Below are 16,730 nucleotides of genomic sequence, written 5' to 3'. Positions count from 1 at the left end.
AGAAAGCACCCTCTTATCTTTAATATTTTATAAATAGGGATGTTTGCTAACCCAGGTGTGGGGCCCAGCTATTGCCAACAACTCTCCCTTTGGTGCAATAGTTAGTGCAAATGATTCCCCACAAAATATTGAGAAGAAACAAGAAGAACAATAGCCCCCCAAGCATCCCACTTACAGATGGTTAGTATATATATGCATTTTAGAGCCATGTTAAAGAAACAGTAACTACGACTCCAGCCCAGGAGTTAAATTATCTCAGCAAACCTATCCGGGGTCATTAGGCAGTCAACGTCCAGCACAACTGCTCCAGAGGAGATGCCTCAGCCCCACTGAAGCCCCGGCGCTCCCCAGAGGCAGGAGCCACAGTGCATTACGACAGGTACCATCTGTGCAAGCCTAAAATAGCAAGATCCCTTAAGACCCTGCACAACAGAACTGCAGCTGTTTCATTGACTTGGGCTATTTGTAGAGTGGCTAGGAATTAGCAGTGAACTCAGGTAGCAAAACAAGATCTCTTCTTCAGCTACCTCCATCACTAGAAGACTGAATCAGAGCCTGCGTTTTACATTAAAAATATTATTTTCGGATTGGTCAAAGGTAGAAGAAGTAGCGCAAAAAAAAGCCACCCCAAAATTTCACAGCAGGTCCATGTTCATGAACTTTCAAGTCTCTGTGGTGATACTGAGGTCTTTCAAAATGACATGAGATCATAAGATGATCCATCCTGGACCAAACTGAGCACTGCACCACGTTTCTGACTGCTGTGAGAAACGAATGCTTTGGGAAAGAACACAAGAACAAGACAAGCCAAAGCACACAATGCTTTCCTTTGTATACTCTTCCAGTCTGTGGCTTACAGACTTTATACATACATATACGCATCTTTGTGTTTAAGAGTCATAGATGGATTTTTTCTTCTAATTTTTTGACCCTTTTAACACACCTATAATTTTGGCATCCACAGTTCACTGTGGCAATGAGTTCTACAGTTCGTATCTGCTCTGCACATGTACATTCAGCTTTGTGCAGAACCGTGACTATTCCTTAAACAGCTTCTCCAGGCCACACAAGATCTTATAAAGTTCTGCCATATTCTTTTTCCTCCTTCACAGCTCCATACTCTTATCCTGGCTGAGGATCCCAAAAGAGGATTAAGAGACAAACTAAAGAGCAAAGCAAGCAGTATTTGAGAGAAAAATCTGTCAGATTAAGTGAACCTTTTGCTATATATATACACACACTTTTCTTTTTTAAAATAACCTTCATTTAGCAATCCAGCATTTCCAACGTAATTTACTGTAATAAGCAAGAAGCTCTGGTTTTGTAGATATAGAGAACAGAAAATCTCAGTAAGTCAGAAGAGAAAGAAATTCAGAAATACTTTCACTTATAACTGTTCCATTATGGATAGCTGTTTAAAAGGTTTTCCAAATTCCAGAATTTAATATTTCAGCTCACAAGTGTATAATGTGTCTTTTTTTTTTTTTTTAAGGTAATCTCAGCTAGTTTTGACTAACTACCACAAAGTTTACATTTGAGGAAATGTTACTGTGACAACAGGAAAAAAAAAAGTAAAAAAAGTTCACTTCCTTTTATCTTGTTAGAATATGTAGTGACTATTAATTTCAACTCTATTTTCAATTAAAATGCTAACATAAGTAAAAGAGTGATGCTTACTACCCATATTCCTTTTATACATATATATACACACACACATTACACATACACTCATAGAAAAATTTATATGTATGGCAAACACAAAAGTGTAACAAGGAAGAAAACTGTCACCTGTCATGTTGTGAAAAACACAAGGATAAGAAAAACAAATTGTGTTTTTAATCAAAACCAAACTCCTCCAAGAAAAGAAAATGCACAATTGAATCAAAGTACAGCGCAACAGTATTTAGCATGCCCAACTTCAAAGCAACATACCAAATCAAAAATACCATATGAAACAACTAGAGAATATGGGAGCTTCATGATCAAAATACAAAACTAAGAAATGAAAGCCAGTGCAAGTTTCTTTGTGAGAAGTTTGCACTTCCCATCCCGAGAGCGGCTTCTCCCCGGCACAAGTCTGCTGCCCGCTCGGAGCAGCTCTAACCACCTCCCTGGGCAAAGCCGACGCGCTGCTGCAAGCCGGGAAGGCGATGAGCGCAGCAGCCCCGCGTTACTGACCCATGCAGCACATTTGCTCCGCCAGCCCGGGGCTCAAGTCCCGCTCCTCTTTATTAAACTGTCTCATTCTTCACTTCCAAACTTCACCGTTTCTTTTCTTTTCAGGAAAAGGAAAGCAAAGTAGTGGCTAGGGCTTCTCCTGGCTGACAGAAAGTAGCAACTCCCCTTTTAAAAAAAAAAAGCACATGAGCAAACAGTCCATCTGCTGTTACAGCAAGCAAAATACAAACCTGCTGGATTTAACTCACAATAAGCACTAAACTAAGCATATATGTCTGTCTGTTTTTAACTTTAAGTGCATTAATACATATTTGAGTACAAATATTGAGCTTTTTCAAACAAGGAAGTCTATTTTCTTGCTTATTTGAACAGTGTCTAGGAAGTAAGAGCGTCATCACAAAACAAAAGCAGTGCCAAGACAGTGTAGGGATCAGCAGCAAGGCAGCAGTCATAGGGAGAAAACACATCTCCTTAGATCATCTGAACTGTAGGTCATAACAAAAAACCCGCAATGGTTAAATAATCAACTTGAGCCTCTGCACCTTCACCTGCTATTGCAGGTACATTCTGATATACCAGACCAATTAAAAGTCTCTTATGCTTTAAATACCCCAAAAGTGCCTCAGGAAAATATCTATAGTCTATATCTATCATCTTAACAGATTTGACACCTACTTTATGAATCTACACTGCAACATCAGGGCAAAGTGTCATGTACCTAAAGAGGCTGCAGACTAGAAAATTTGTATTTACTCACAAAATCCAAATTACAAATTCAGAGGCCAGGTCCTTCTAACTCTGATGGCCCTTTCCATGAGTCTTAATGCTTGTCTGGATCACAGCATGGGCAAAAGAGAATGATTTCTCAGGAAGACGCTTTTCCTATCAACACAACACCAGTGTCTCTCCTTGGGATGCTGTCCTGGGAGGAGCAGCTGGCAAGTCCTCCAGGCCACTAACCGCAACTTTAAATCACCTTGGAGCAACTGCCTCACAGGCCATCAGCTTGAAAGAGCAGAAAAGTGCACTTACACCTCAAGACTGACATGAGGAAAGGCAAAAAGAGTGCAAGAATTGTACAAGAGAACAAATCCCTTAATTTTCTAGAAAAGCTGCAAATTTCTGTTCTTCTTTCTTCATCCTAATGGTGAAAAGATGAAAGTTGGGAGTTCCTCCACTAGTGACAGACTTGCAAAATATATCCATTTCCTGGCATCTTCTTGCACTGCTAAGTTAAGTTTGCTACTCCTCTGATACTTGTTTACCTCCAAGAATGGTCAGCTAGACAACAGGTTTTTCTACATTCATCCAGGTGTTTACAAAAGCCCTGATATCCATTATTCCTTACTGATGTATAAATTCACTAATTCTTCTGCACATACTGCTTCTATTTACAACAGTGATTTACATTAAGTTCAAAAAGCTACATTAAACGAACATTATTAAGGTTGTAAAATGAAGCATTCAGAAGTGGAGTTAAATCTGGAATTAAAACTTGCTTTGAAACCTTAATACAACTCTCTTGGGAATACTATGATATTTAATTAAATGATCATTTATTATTTTTTCATAAGACTCTCCATTGTCCGGTGCATAGAAGGGATACTACTCATTTGATGAGCACTTATTCAATAACATATTTGATGTTGTTGCTGAATATGGAGCACCAAACCTATTCATTGCTCACTTTCCAAATCCTTCTTTGAAGAAAAAATTCATTTCATTATAGGTTTTCCTCTGATATTCCTAACTATAGTGAGTGAGCACATACTACAGAATAATTTCTTGTTCAAAACTTCTACAAGAAGAAGGTGCTGTTATTCCCATTCTGTACAGAAAGAAGAGAAAAAGAATTACATTAACAACTAGGTGCTGAGACACTGAAAATCCAGCTTCTCAGAGAAGTCTTATGTTCAAAGATTAGTTGTTCTCATCAGGTTCTGTTGTAAGCCTGAGCGCTCAACACTTCTGCAAACAAGACCTTGGCAGAGATGCTCAGAAAATAGAGCACAATTGATGCATGACCTCTCGCAAAAACATCTATTTTATGACACTCACCCAGAACGAAGTAACAGTACTGTGGAAGTCCTAGAGGAAAAATCCAATTCTCCAGACAGTGCTCAAATGCCTCCCCTAGGAGACCTTCCTCTCTGCTTCTGCAAACTCTAACCTAACTTTCCATGTGCCTTCCAAGGTCTATACCAATCTATTCATTCTTTCTCGTGACTTAAGAACCACGGGACACCTAACAAATCTGTCAGAGTCTGAAACAGTCTTTAGGAAGCTAAAATATCAGTTTAAACAAGTCTAATTTGAAAAGTTAAAAATACAGAATTTTTGATAGGGAAGTATAGAATAACCTTAATGATAGGTAATTTACCAGCTTTCATATAATACATTATTAAGTATTCTTACTTATAGCTGTTTTTAAGGTATACCTATTTGTAAGACTTTTATATCAACTGGGACTAACTATCTAAAATAATGATTCAGTGAAAGATACCTCTGTTATGAAGAACTGGGATTACCTTTGTTCCTGTATAGTCTCCTAAACTAGATCAACTCAGAAAAGAATAAATTAAAATTCAAACATACAATCAGTAAAGTGTATGAGAACAGATCTATGCTATGAATTGTGTGTTATCACATCAAATTTTCATTATGACACACGGCATATAAAATCCTACATACTTCGGCAATGATATACAATAATTGAAAAACATATCCTTTCCGCTATTAAAATATCAAGGCTGAATTCACATTTGTGTATCTATCAAATTGACAGCTATGGTGAGGTCTTGCAGAAATGTTAAAAAGATTTGGGGAAAAAAAAATTTAGAGGCCTGATATGGGGATCTTTGCATATTCAACCTCACTCTCAAAGTTGAGAGAAATATCGAGTCTGTAAGCATTACAGTTTCAGGACCTATTTATTGGGATCGACGTTTGCTATTAGAAAAGAACTATTGGAAAACAGGGAACTCCCAACTTATTTTCAAGTGGTTTCTAACTTGAAAAGAAACAAACCTCTGTGAATACTTAACTATTTAGTCACTCGAAACTAGAATGGCAATAAAAGTGTTTGTCAGGAAAGATTAGATTCTCAGCTAAAGGATTTCAACTACTGGTTCTTGTTACCTCCCCACCCTGCCCCACCCCAAATCCTGGGTAAATATCACAGGGTTCTGGGGGGAGTAATTGTCTCACTTGACAACTCAGCCTTTTATTAGGTGTTTGCTTCCTCTAACAGAGTGTATTTTGCTACAGATAGTGCTTTACATTTTATATTTCAAAAGACTACTTCATATGTTTTCATATATAACGTTACCATTCTTAAATCAGCTGTTCTTGAAGAGTAGGAGATGCCTGTCAAGCTTAAAAGTATTATTTCATATTTTAGTGTTTGCCATTTATTATCTGATCAGCTTCTCCTTGGATTTACGGAGTCAGAACTCATAAGGTTTCTCGTTCGCGTCCCTGTTGCTGTTCACGTACCAGGACGGCTTGGGGAACAGCACTAGCAGTTTGCAGTAGCTCGCCCTGGAGACAGCATCGCATTACTTCTTTTTTTAGAAAGACTGAATGGAGGCCTTGTCAGCCCAATACAAAATAAGAGGGTATCTGGAGACAGACCGGTAAGGTACAGAGTTTAGATAATACAGGGGAAGAAAGACTAAGGACATGGAGCAAGGGAGAGAGATGATCTGCATGTAAGAAGGAGGAATAAAAAAATATATATATACAGTTTATGAGTCTACATAATGAAATTTGGATAACAGAATTCAGGACAGGCAAAATGATGCGGCTCACTCTTTTGGAAGAACTGCCAAAAATCAAGAGACAGTAGGCTAGGCAAGGATTCTTACACAAAGCATGTATCTTACTATAAAAAAAAATATGCAAGCAAAAATGAATGCTGTTAAGGCACAAACTCTTAAAATGCATAACCTTATAGAGACTCACTTCTTAACAACGAAGACCTAAAGCATCTTTAAAAAATCTTATTTCAGTCATGTAAAATTCCTTCATTTCTCTTTCCCACTTGTTGCTCATTGCCATCATTTCCTCTCTTCTGACAAGCTTAAATCCTTCCTCCCTTGGCTCACAGGTGTGAAGCTTCAATTACCTGTGAAGGGTCCCACACATCCACAAAGGTGCACAAATCAGGACAGCAGTGCATATATACAAATGCATCTTTTCAGAGAGAAAGATGAGGCACAAGTGATGAGATAAAAATGACAGTTGAGACTTCTTTCCTTCTCAACATGTTACTTCTAAATGTCTAAAAACTAAAACTGATGTAATGACATGGGGGAAAGTTAAGTTATGCCAGAAAAATTTCCATCAGTAACCAGAAAAATCTAAGGAAAGTGCTCACACCCCCAATAGTTATTATTTAGGTTTAATATCTAGGAGGAAAGTTTGTATTACCTGCTGGGGTTACCGTGACTGCCCTCAGCACCCTCACACACAAACCACCCAAGGGTGGGAAAAGCATCTCCAGATCCTTCTCTTCCTCCTCCCAGGGCGGTCGCTATGGGCTGCTGTCGGAGGAGGACACTGGGAGGACAAACCTCAGGGCTGTCCCTGCGCGTGTCACAGTCCGCGGTTACCATCACAATTGCACCCTCACAAACACACCTTCACAGTTGCCATCAGCTGCCCCGTACTTTCCCAGAAAAGGTGCCCTGCTCACCTACTGCCTCTTCTGATGGAGGGTGCGTTCGTATCAGATTCTTTCAAACTAGTGACTCCTCTGTGTATTCCTATTAGGCGAGCCACTAATGCTTACAGCGCTTCATTTTTTGTATGTCTTGCCAGACCACAGATGAACATTATTATGGAAGTGATTCAAATTTACTCCTGTCCTGGGCTTTGCACTGTTAATTGGAACAGCAATGAAACATGAATCTCAGCTTAGGTCTTCTCTCAAATTTTCTGGTTGCTCCAATTTTGTTGTGAAGAATTTAAACATCTCTCCGTTTAGTTTCCTCTCCTCTGAAAAGCAATCAAATCTCTTACACACTAGGGCAAAAGTCACAGGCACCATTGGTCTGATTCACAAGGATGAATCAGCATAAAAGTTCTGCCCGTTTATTCTAAAATCTGACACCCCATCACACGCTACTTGTATTAAACTGTGGACTACGTGGATCAACAGTTGAGGATGAACTAGAAATTCTGTCTTGTTCCAGGAGCTACAGATATTATCAAATAAGACCAAATGCAGACTTCACTGAAGTTAACAGTAAAGCCCCCACTGACTTTCCTGTGATTAGGGTTCAGCCTTTATGACAAAAAATAATTAATATTTAGGACCTCTGATAAAGTTTTCAAATAGGATATTTTTATTTTTCACAAGACAAAATATTTTTGTAAATTTTACTCGTCAAATAATTTTTATGGATGTGTTTAGCTAAAAAATACAAATGTTTTCTGAAAAAATGATCTTTAAAAAAGGAACAATGCCATTTTTAGGTAGAATGTGAACTAAATTTGATGACAGACATAAAAGCACCAGACTTTGAAGTGCTCAAATATTAGAAAAGTTGAAGAAAATACCATGCTAGAAAATATAAGGATTGAAAATAAACTGGAGAACTTGACTGCTTTTACTTTGCGTTACATTCAGTTGTCCCTTAAGTGGGACTCCCAATGAAGTTGTCTTGACTGCAACAGCTGCAAACACAATCCAAAGATATCACCCTTTCATCCGTGTTTTATTTAATGTGTGTTTGTCCACTCAACTTTAGTGAGTGACTTTAGCAGCTTCCCAGCCTTACAAGCAAAGCAGTGACACATTACTGCAGATTAATTTGTGGAGAGAAAACTAACATATTGCAAGAGTTTAAATGTTTTGATTTGGAACACAACAATACTTATATGGGGAAATCTGCAATTCTCCATGACTAAATTCTACTATAAACTGTTTTATTTAAATGTCTATATTTCTGAAAAGACTAGAGCACAAAAATTTAAACAAATTGCTTTGATACTTAAGCAATATACTTGCAATGAAACAAAACAGTTTATAAAAGTATGTCTTTAGTCGCATGCAAACTGTCCTATTTGCTGTGTCATCTGCTCTTGTAAACGGCTTCGCAAAATAGAGCGCTCTGTCTGTAAGATATATTGCTACCCAGTTGCAAATGAAATGCAACACTTAGATTTTTATATCCCTGTAACAATCTGTGAAATGATTTGATGCACTTATTAGGACTCAGCTACAGAGCAACTATAAAACCGTAACACTAGCCGCAGCTTCCCTCCAGTTAGCTGTTCACATATTGCTGCTTAAACAGAAGTCCCAATCCTAGATGCACACAAATAAGCAGAGTTTCCCTGAATCTATGCACGATGAAGATCCAGCCGAACTCCATGTATTCAGCCAACTCCAGAAGAGACGCGATAGAGCCCAGGCAGCTCAGGCTTACTGCTCTGCTTGGGGACGTTCCTCACGGCCCAGCAGCTCCTGCTGACACACTCTGGACATCCTTAAACTAGTCCGTTAGGGTAACAGCAGCAACACAACTATACACATTAGCCCTCTGGGCCCCAAACAGGTTTTTCAGCTCATGGAGACCTGGGCTGTTACGGCTAAACTTTTACCAGTATCCAAACTAGCTACTTCCCAGATATATCAGATTGTGCATGACAACCTGAACTTCTACGTTCATAATCTGGATTAATATGAAGAGATGTTCGCCGAAACAAGGACATAAGGCATAACATGGAATATTGGTCTCTGTTACCACTACAGTGTGCTAGAAACAAAAGAAGACTCTTTGCTCCACCCTCTGAAATTAGAATTAAACTCTGACCTCCAAAAATTTCAGTCATAAAACTCTCATTGACTTTTACAGAGCTATGATCCTCATTTGTCAATGTATAGACAAAGGTGTACAAAATCTGAAACATAGAAATGACCAGCTCACCATTAGGCTTGTGATATCCTGCTATATACTGTACCTCAACCTTACAAATACAGGAGAAGACAAAACCACAGTCGATGGCAAATAAATGCTCTGCATCCTGAAAATATTCAAAAATTTGCTAATTGCACACCCATCTGGCCCAAAAAGAGATTGCATGCATCAAACTCTCAACTGGACCTTATTCAGCCACTACTTTCTGAGCAGACTAAAGAATTCAGCTGGTCTACTCCAGCACGCATGGGGACCAGTCACCTGCATGAAATCCGTGCAGGTTCGCCTGGGTTTGCAATTCTGCACATAAGACACCATGTAAATCTGTAATTAGTGGACCAAGAACTACACTTCTGATGTGAGCTACAGGTGTGTAAATTAACACCACCCGTACCGGTATGGAAGAACTGCCGCCACGGGCATGTGTGCATATACAGGCAAACCCAGAGGAATCCCATGCAATCACTTCATATTCGTAGAATCTAAGCCTGCAGCACTTTGTAACTAGCTAACTCGCTTCTAACCAGCAAAGACACATGAAATAAGCATTAAAAAAGCATTATTCTAGTGTCCTCCAGTCCCAGCAAATGACCTGAAATGCCCCATGTTCTAAATGGCTCAGAAACACAAATCAAATAAGGGTCCCAGCCCCTAAAGTTTACAACTGAAGCATACAGCAATGGATCAACAACAGACACAAACAGACCATGGGACAAATACAAGGAAATAATGAGATAATACAGTCACCTGTAAACCCGTTGTACTTTACAAAAGTTAGTGTAACCTTCCACCCTCTTATTGCAATAGCTGATTTGATTCTTACTATTCTCCTTGCTTACTATGCCCATACACTCCTTCTTATACATAACTTATTACCAATTATGGTCCACACTCTCAAGATTTGCGTTACTAATGAATTCAAAGTATCTCTCGCTTTCCTCTACTGTTCCAAATAATATTCCTGTTTTTATTCAATTTCCAACTTTAAAACATTTCCAGAGAAAAATGTGGAGAAAATGATTAAAACATTGGTTGATCCAAATAGCCAAAACCCTCTTAAAAATTACACATTAGTATATTTACTTGTTGCAAAGACTTACGGATTTGAGAGGTGAAATGATCACCAAGAACACAATTTTATAAAAAACAGCATTTAGGCTTTTTTTTTTTTTTTTAAGTAATTAACCAGTTTGGATTAATTAAAATCACATAGAAAAATCTTATCCAATACAGTGCTACAGATCTTCATGTCTGGTTCTTTTAATACTGGAAAATCACTATGGTGTAACTGCGGCACTGGCACAATATTCTGCATACAAAATTCCTAAAGCTCAGCAACCCTCTAATGAATTTCCCTCTGTGTGGCCCTCTCCTTGAAGCCCTATAGGGGGACAGATTTTTGACTCTATTACAAAGAGAACAACAAAGCAAAACTCCAGAGCTGGCAGTGAACACCACTGAGAATTTGACATAAAATACTTGTTTTCTAATTTGATTCAGCTTTCAGTGTTATTTGATTTCTGCCTTCTAGAGAGAGAACACCCATGGGAAAATGTCGCATCTTCCCATCAAGACACACAAAATACATATGTAGCTTAAAAGAACATCTCAGCAGATGTTGCACTATCCTGCACGGTGTATCATGGCATCTCTTGGCTTGTGGCTGTATGACTTTCTCAGAGTACCACCTCAACCAGAATTTAAAGTCAATTAAAAAAAAAAAAAGAGAGAGAGAGAGAGAGAGAGAGAGATTTTACTCTTTAGCAAGAGATTTGGAAGTTTTCATGCAGATTAAAAATGGGTTTGTAAAATACCAGATGATAGTTTATACACTTTAAAATACTAAAGTGAGACTTTTTAACTGAAACCCGTACTGGAATGATGTGACTAAACCAAAGAGCAAAAGGTTTATTAGACTACCATCTATCTTAATCAGTCCAGTGCAAACTGAGGACACAGTAACTAGAAGCATTGTGCTAAGAAAATCTAAACACAATCATTTTTCCCAAAACTCCCAGAAGTCAGCAGAGATTTACACTGACTCTGTTTTTTCCATCCTTTCACTCTAGCTTATATTGAGTCCTGCTCCACTTTTTACTCTCTCCCTTAGAGAAAAAGCAGAGGAATAAATTCCAAGAAATTCATGAAAAGGTCCTGAGAGAAGAAAAGACGACCCAGAATAGTGGTGTTCCCCTCCCAAAATGAATCGGCATCCTTTGAAGGCCTATGCTTACAGTGAATATACTAACCTCAAGCAGCCACAGAGCACGAAAAATTGGAGAAGGAACAGCTCTGTTTCCATGTAGCACAATATAGTCTCAAAACGACACAGCTTTACATTGCCATTTCCTCAAGACAAGCTAACGCTACGAAGCTTTCATGCAATGTGCAAAGTATACCAATATACCCACCAGCAGAGTCAAGAAAATGACGGAGCTTGAAAAGAGAGAGTAAGGATGAAAATCTGTGACCTTGTTTTTGGGCAAATACATGCAAATCAGTTTGGGCCTCGCTCTCCCTCTGATCTTCTCATAACCCTCTAATACACTTATATGCAAAGAAGATTAATTTGGTCTGAGTATAGTGTCAAGATAATTAGAATAAGAATCAGAATCATTGGACATAAAATCTCCTCAGCTGATGTTTATACCCCAGACGTATGGCTTGCTCTCCAGCAGCACATTCCCCCTTTGTTCTGCTATCAGTGTCACGAACAATCAAAGCCTCTGCTCCACGACAAAGGAATTTGTAAAAATAAATATGGGAACATCTTCAGTGTCAAGGAAGACAAAGACCACCTACACTCTGAAACTATTATCAAACTTCTAAAGATTTAATGCCAGCTCACCCAAAAAATAAAGTATTCTAGCCAATTTGAGGACTTCACCTGAGGAACACACTTTACATTAAAAACATGCCTATGATGTTTGGGAAATTCCATTGACCACTCACTTTTCGCGATCACCACACCAAACCAAAGCAAACACTTGCACTCATTTGGAATGTTTCAAATACATGCTGTATTTCACTGGAAATATCTACAAGCTCTTAGGCCATTTTCCAAAGAGTTATCAGCAAAGCAATTCTTTCACTCATGCAGAGAGCAGCTAATTGAACTGCCTTGACGAAACGTGCAAAAAGATGGTGACTAGAAAAATATGCAAATTATTAGCTCAAAGCATGTGACGTGATTGCTTTTCAAATATAGCGTTGCCCTACACAATATATAGCTATACAAGTGTCCGGAAAAGCAGTGGAAAGCAACTGAAAACTGCATGGGTGTTTAACACCATGGTAAAGGGGGGAAAAAAAATCCACCCAGGGAGACAGGTGGCCCCAATTTTTGAATTATCTTTCTCATCTCAATTTCTTATTCTAGACTTCAGAGATCCTAAAATGTGTAACTGGCTGAGCATTTCTCCAGCTTCCAGATCTCCCCATTTAACCAGCGCTGTGGGCTCACCATCTATATTCACAGTTCAAATGAAAATTTGTCTCTGTCCTTAACTTTGCCAGACAGCTGACACAGGAGCCTTTGCATGACCACAGAATTCCTGGTCTTCATGAAACAAACCCTCTACAGATGCTAAGGAAGGAAGTGGACAGCATAATTTGTTTACGTGGCTGTGCTGATGCTGTAAGAAGTTAAGCCCGAGAGCTGTGAGCTCACAGAAAGGAACAAAAGCACTAATTTCATCACTTTAAGAAAGAGGCTTATCATTATTTCAGGATAATTTTTAAAGTGAATTTCCACACTTAAAATGACCAATTAAAATGACATTTTATTCAACAATCTGTTTGCTTCCCATATTCATGGCAGCACATACTGATTAATGAAATACAATACCATTTGAATCTTCCGCAATAGCAATACAAAAATCATTTTTCAAGTTCTGTGCTAGGACTAGAGCTTATTGAACATGGGATCAGTGGGGTTTGGGGATGACGCGAGTGAGGGCAGGTACTCGTTTCCTCATTAACCGCGGAAATGTCCCCTCATCCCGGATCCAGCCGCGCCACCGCAATGGGCCCACCGGGGATTTGGCCCTGTGGCACCAGCCCCAGGGCAGCACCAGAGGAGCCGGCAGCTCCACGGGGCCGCTCAGGCGGAGAAGTGTCACCAGGAAGGAGATTATAAGGGTTCAAGAAGGGGAGGAGGTCACCGCGGGGAAGTCGCTGCCATGCACAAAGAGCAGTGCGCAAGGGACAACACAGGAAAAATGGGCACAGGCAGTTTGGAAAATGGCACTGTTGGAAAAGAGGGAAATTAAGGAATGAGAAATAATAGGGCAGAGAGGGAGGCGTGTGGTCCTGAAAATGAAGACGTATTATAGCAGAAGATGCCAGGACAGCAATATACAAAGATGATGGTTTTAGTGCAAACACATGTCGAAATGACTGGTTAAACTTGGCATTTGCAATAGCAGAACGACTGATGCTCTTGCAGTGAAGACAATGCGCAGACAGCCCTCTGGAGAACAGCTTAAGCTGTCTGGGCAGAAGGAAAGGCAAAGTTTTAGAAGCGTTGTGTGGTCTGAAACTACAGAACAAGAGCCAAAAAGAGGAGTCACAAGTTACAGCCTTAAGGGACAAATAAGTGTTATCAACAGTGAGAAAAAAATAGGAGAAAGGATGACTGAACTTGAGGAATTTTGAGGATCGATATGTTAGGGAGTTTAATTTTGGCCACTAGGGGACGGCAAGACAAACAGGAGTATAAAAGAAACAGGACAAAACATAGCTGAACCATCTTCGCAACAGGGACAGAAGAGATCACAGGAATGCATCAGAAATACTGAATGGGAGATGAGGCCAGCAAGGGACCATCACAATCTCAACAGAAGAAGGAAAAGGAGGATGAGGAGGACTCCCTTCAAGGAAACGTCACTGGAACAGCCGAAGAGAAAGAAAAAGCAGGGGAAGAAAGGGAGTATAAGCTAATTGCGTCAATGTAGTCATAGAGGTCAGACAAGGTGAGGAAGAATTTATAGAAGGAAAGAGAATACAAAGCTCTGAACATGCCAAAACATTCCCTGGCATCAAACAAAACAGTCACATGTAAAATCACTGCTAAATACTGGATTTTCTGCATGTATTATTTAAATATATTTACAATATTTAATACTTTAAACAAAAAGCTACTGAATAGGGGCACATTTTTCATTTTTTCTTATTTTCTTCTGTTTAAAGATGAAAGGATTGAAAGCCCTAAAAACTATAACTGAAGTAGGTATATAATAAGCACCAAGCTGAACCGTGGCACATTCCAGAACAGAACAGTTACAGCTGAAACATGTTCCTATGGCGAAGTCCTGTTTCATCAAACCTCCTGAGCTGAAACAATTTCTGGTGCCAGTGACACAGCCAAGACATCTAGGCTTTCCCCAGGACAAGCAATATATGTGTTACAGTTGAGAAGCCATGCAGCTTGGTTCCTGGTAAATGTCACTGGTATCACGCTCACTGACATTTTTGTATTGGCACGTCTCAACTTCCCTCCAGAAATAAAATCTTGCTTCGTAATGCTATTCACATCTAATCTTGTGGGTCAAAGCACAATCTGGAAAACATATATATATGGGATGGGATGGGTTGGGATGGGTTACTGATGGGAACAGAAAAACACATCCAAAACAAGAAAACATAAGATACAGCAAACATGATGAAAGGTACCAGTTTAATTATGCATGACGATATCATAGTGATGACATTCTCTAAAGAGAAAACAGAATAACTGATATGCAAGAGCTGGAATCAAAATGCTATTTATTGCACTGCACTATTTACTACTACAGTACGTAGCCCAGTACTCCAAACGAAAGAGAGAGAGGTCACAACCGTTAACAGAGGCTAAGAATCTATGATTGTGTCATTTAAATGCTATTTTATTTACAAATCTACCTTCTTAAGACTCGCTGTGCATGCTTTAGGGTTGTATGCATTCTCCGATACCTACATCCAAGTGCTACTACTCACATTAATTGCAAATCATTTAACAAGGGTTTATGTGGACCTAAGAAAGAGTATTTATTCATGAAGGTTTTTTGGATACTTAATAAAGCTCCTCACCAAAAGAATCCACCCATCACAGGATCTCTCACTTAGAGAGGAACTCTAAATATTTGGATCAGGTGCCAAGAACTATTTTGTCTGTGCTTCTATTTTACCAGGCCTTTTGTCTACATCATTTTCATAAGTTCCCCCCTTCAGCTCTTTCACTTAACCTTTTCTAGAGCATAAACACTTTTTGAGCTAAATCATGAACAAGATCTTTTTCCCAAGTCTAGAAATATAACCTGGGATATCTTCCAGCAAATGAGCAAAAATGTAGTCTTTCACAAAGTTTGCTGGAGGGGAAAAAAAAAAAAAAAAAAAAAAAACCACAGCATATGCACAAATCTTAGCCCTGCTACTTAGCGACAAAACTCATCTTGACTTCAGAGAGTTCACAATTTTCTTCTTTAGTTAGTAATTCCTTGCAAAAAGTTACTAAAATAGTATCAACATTTCTGATATAACTGAAAGAGAAATGTGGGAACTTGGCAACCTGAGGAATCCTATCCAACAGAAGAACTATCACTAAAAAAGGGGATAAAATATATTTTAAAATAATGTTAATGTGTGAATAACAACTGCCAGTCTCCACAGTTTTTCTAAAAGATCCAGAGTTTCAAACCAAGAACATAAATGCAAAATTATCAGCAAAAGGTATGTTTGTATAGAGATATCATTTTATACATGGCCATAATCTTCCTGCCAACTTAATCCTTGCCCTGTTGCGTGACCAAATGAGTCTGCAAAAAGCAAGTGCCAGGTTGATATTCTGCACTCTGAAATTTAAAAGGGGAATTCTGAATGTCTGTAGAGATACTGTACCTGACAGCAAAAACTGAAGTCATATAGCTAAAATCTTCTTCAAAATTGTATTATCATAATTGATCCCCACCCCCAATAGGAACAGTAAAAAATTAAGATTTTTTTTCCCTTAATACAGACAATTATCATTCCTTTATACTGCAGACAATTTTAAAAAGGAGAGCAATAGAAGCACGATTCATCTCACCTAACTGCAGGTGTCTATACCATGGATGTAGCCAGCTGAAGGAGTCACAATAGGATTTCTTTATAAACGACAGAGAAAAACAGGGTCTTTCAGGACCTGACTTCTTTCCTTGCTTTTGTTTGTTTTCAGATAAGAGAAATTCTAAGAACTTTTTCTCGCTTAACCACAAAAGCATTCTACACAGCTAGTTCATATTAAAATATTTCCATTTGTTCTCGTGAACCCAACCACAAGTCTAAAGGACGCTCCAACTATTGAACTGCACACCAGAAGCAATTAGACAGTCTCTGTATCAGCATAGTCCAATCGATTTTCTGGCATGCAGCTATAAAATGCCAATAAACAACCATTTACATTTAACAATGGCACAGGAAGGAAATACTACCACCAGGCAAAGAGACCGAGTTAGCCTGAAAGAAAAACATTTAACTCTTTACAAATTTTTGGTTTTGCAATTTGCACAGAGAACATTTCTGTCCATTTCATATCTTGTGTTACCGTTAGTCTTGAATTACTAAATCATTTGGATGTTTTTAGTAAAAGGAAAAATCAAGGAATATTTG

At 38.8% G+C, this 16,730-nt stretch overlaps 1 protein-coding gene across 1 annotated transcript in view; it reads right to left on the bottom strand.

Moving 5' to 3' along the window:
• Positions 1–16,730, bottom strand: part of DST (dystonin) — a 314,972-nt gene that overhangs the window by 216,805 nt on the left and 81,437 nt on the right. The gene's annotated exons all lie outside the window — the stretch shown is intronic.

Source organism: Apteryx mantelli, chromosome 3 (assembly GCF_036417845.1).
Source record: "Apteryx mantelli isolate bAptMan1 chromosome 3, bAptMan1.hap1, whole genome shotgun sequence".
NCBI classification, from domain to species: Eukaryota; Metazoa; Chordata; class Aves; order Apterygiformes; family Apterygidae; genus Apteryx; species Apteryx mantelli.
This window is presented reverse-complemented; position numbering and strand designations above follow the sequence as displayed.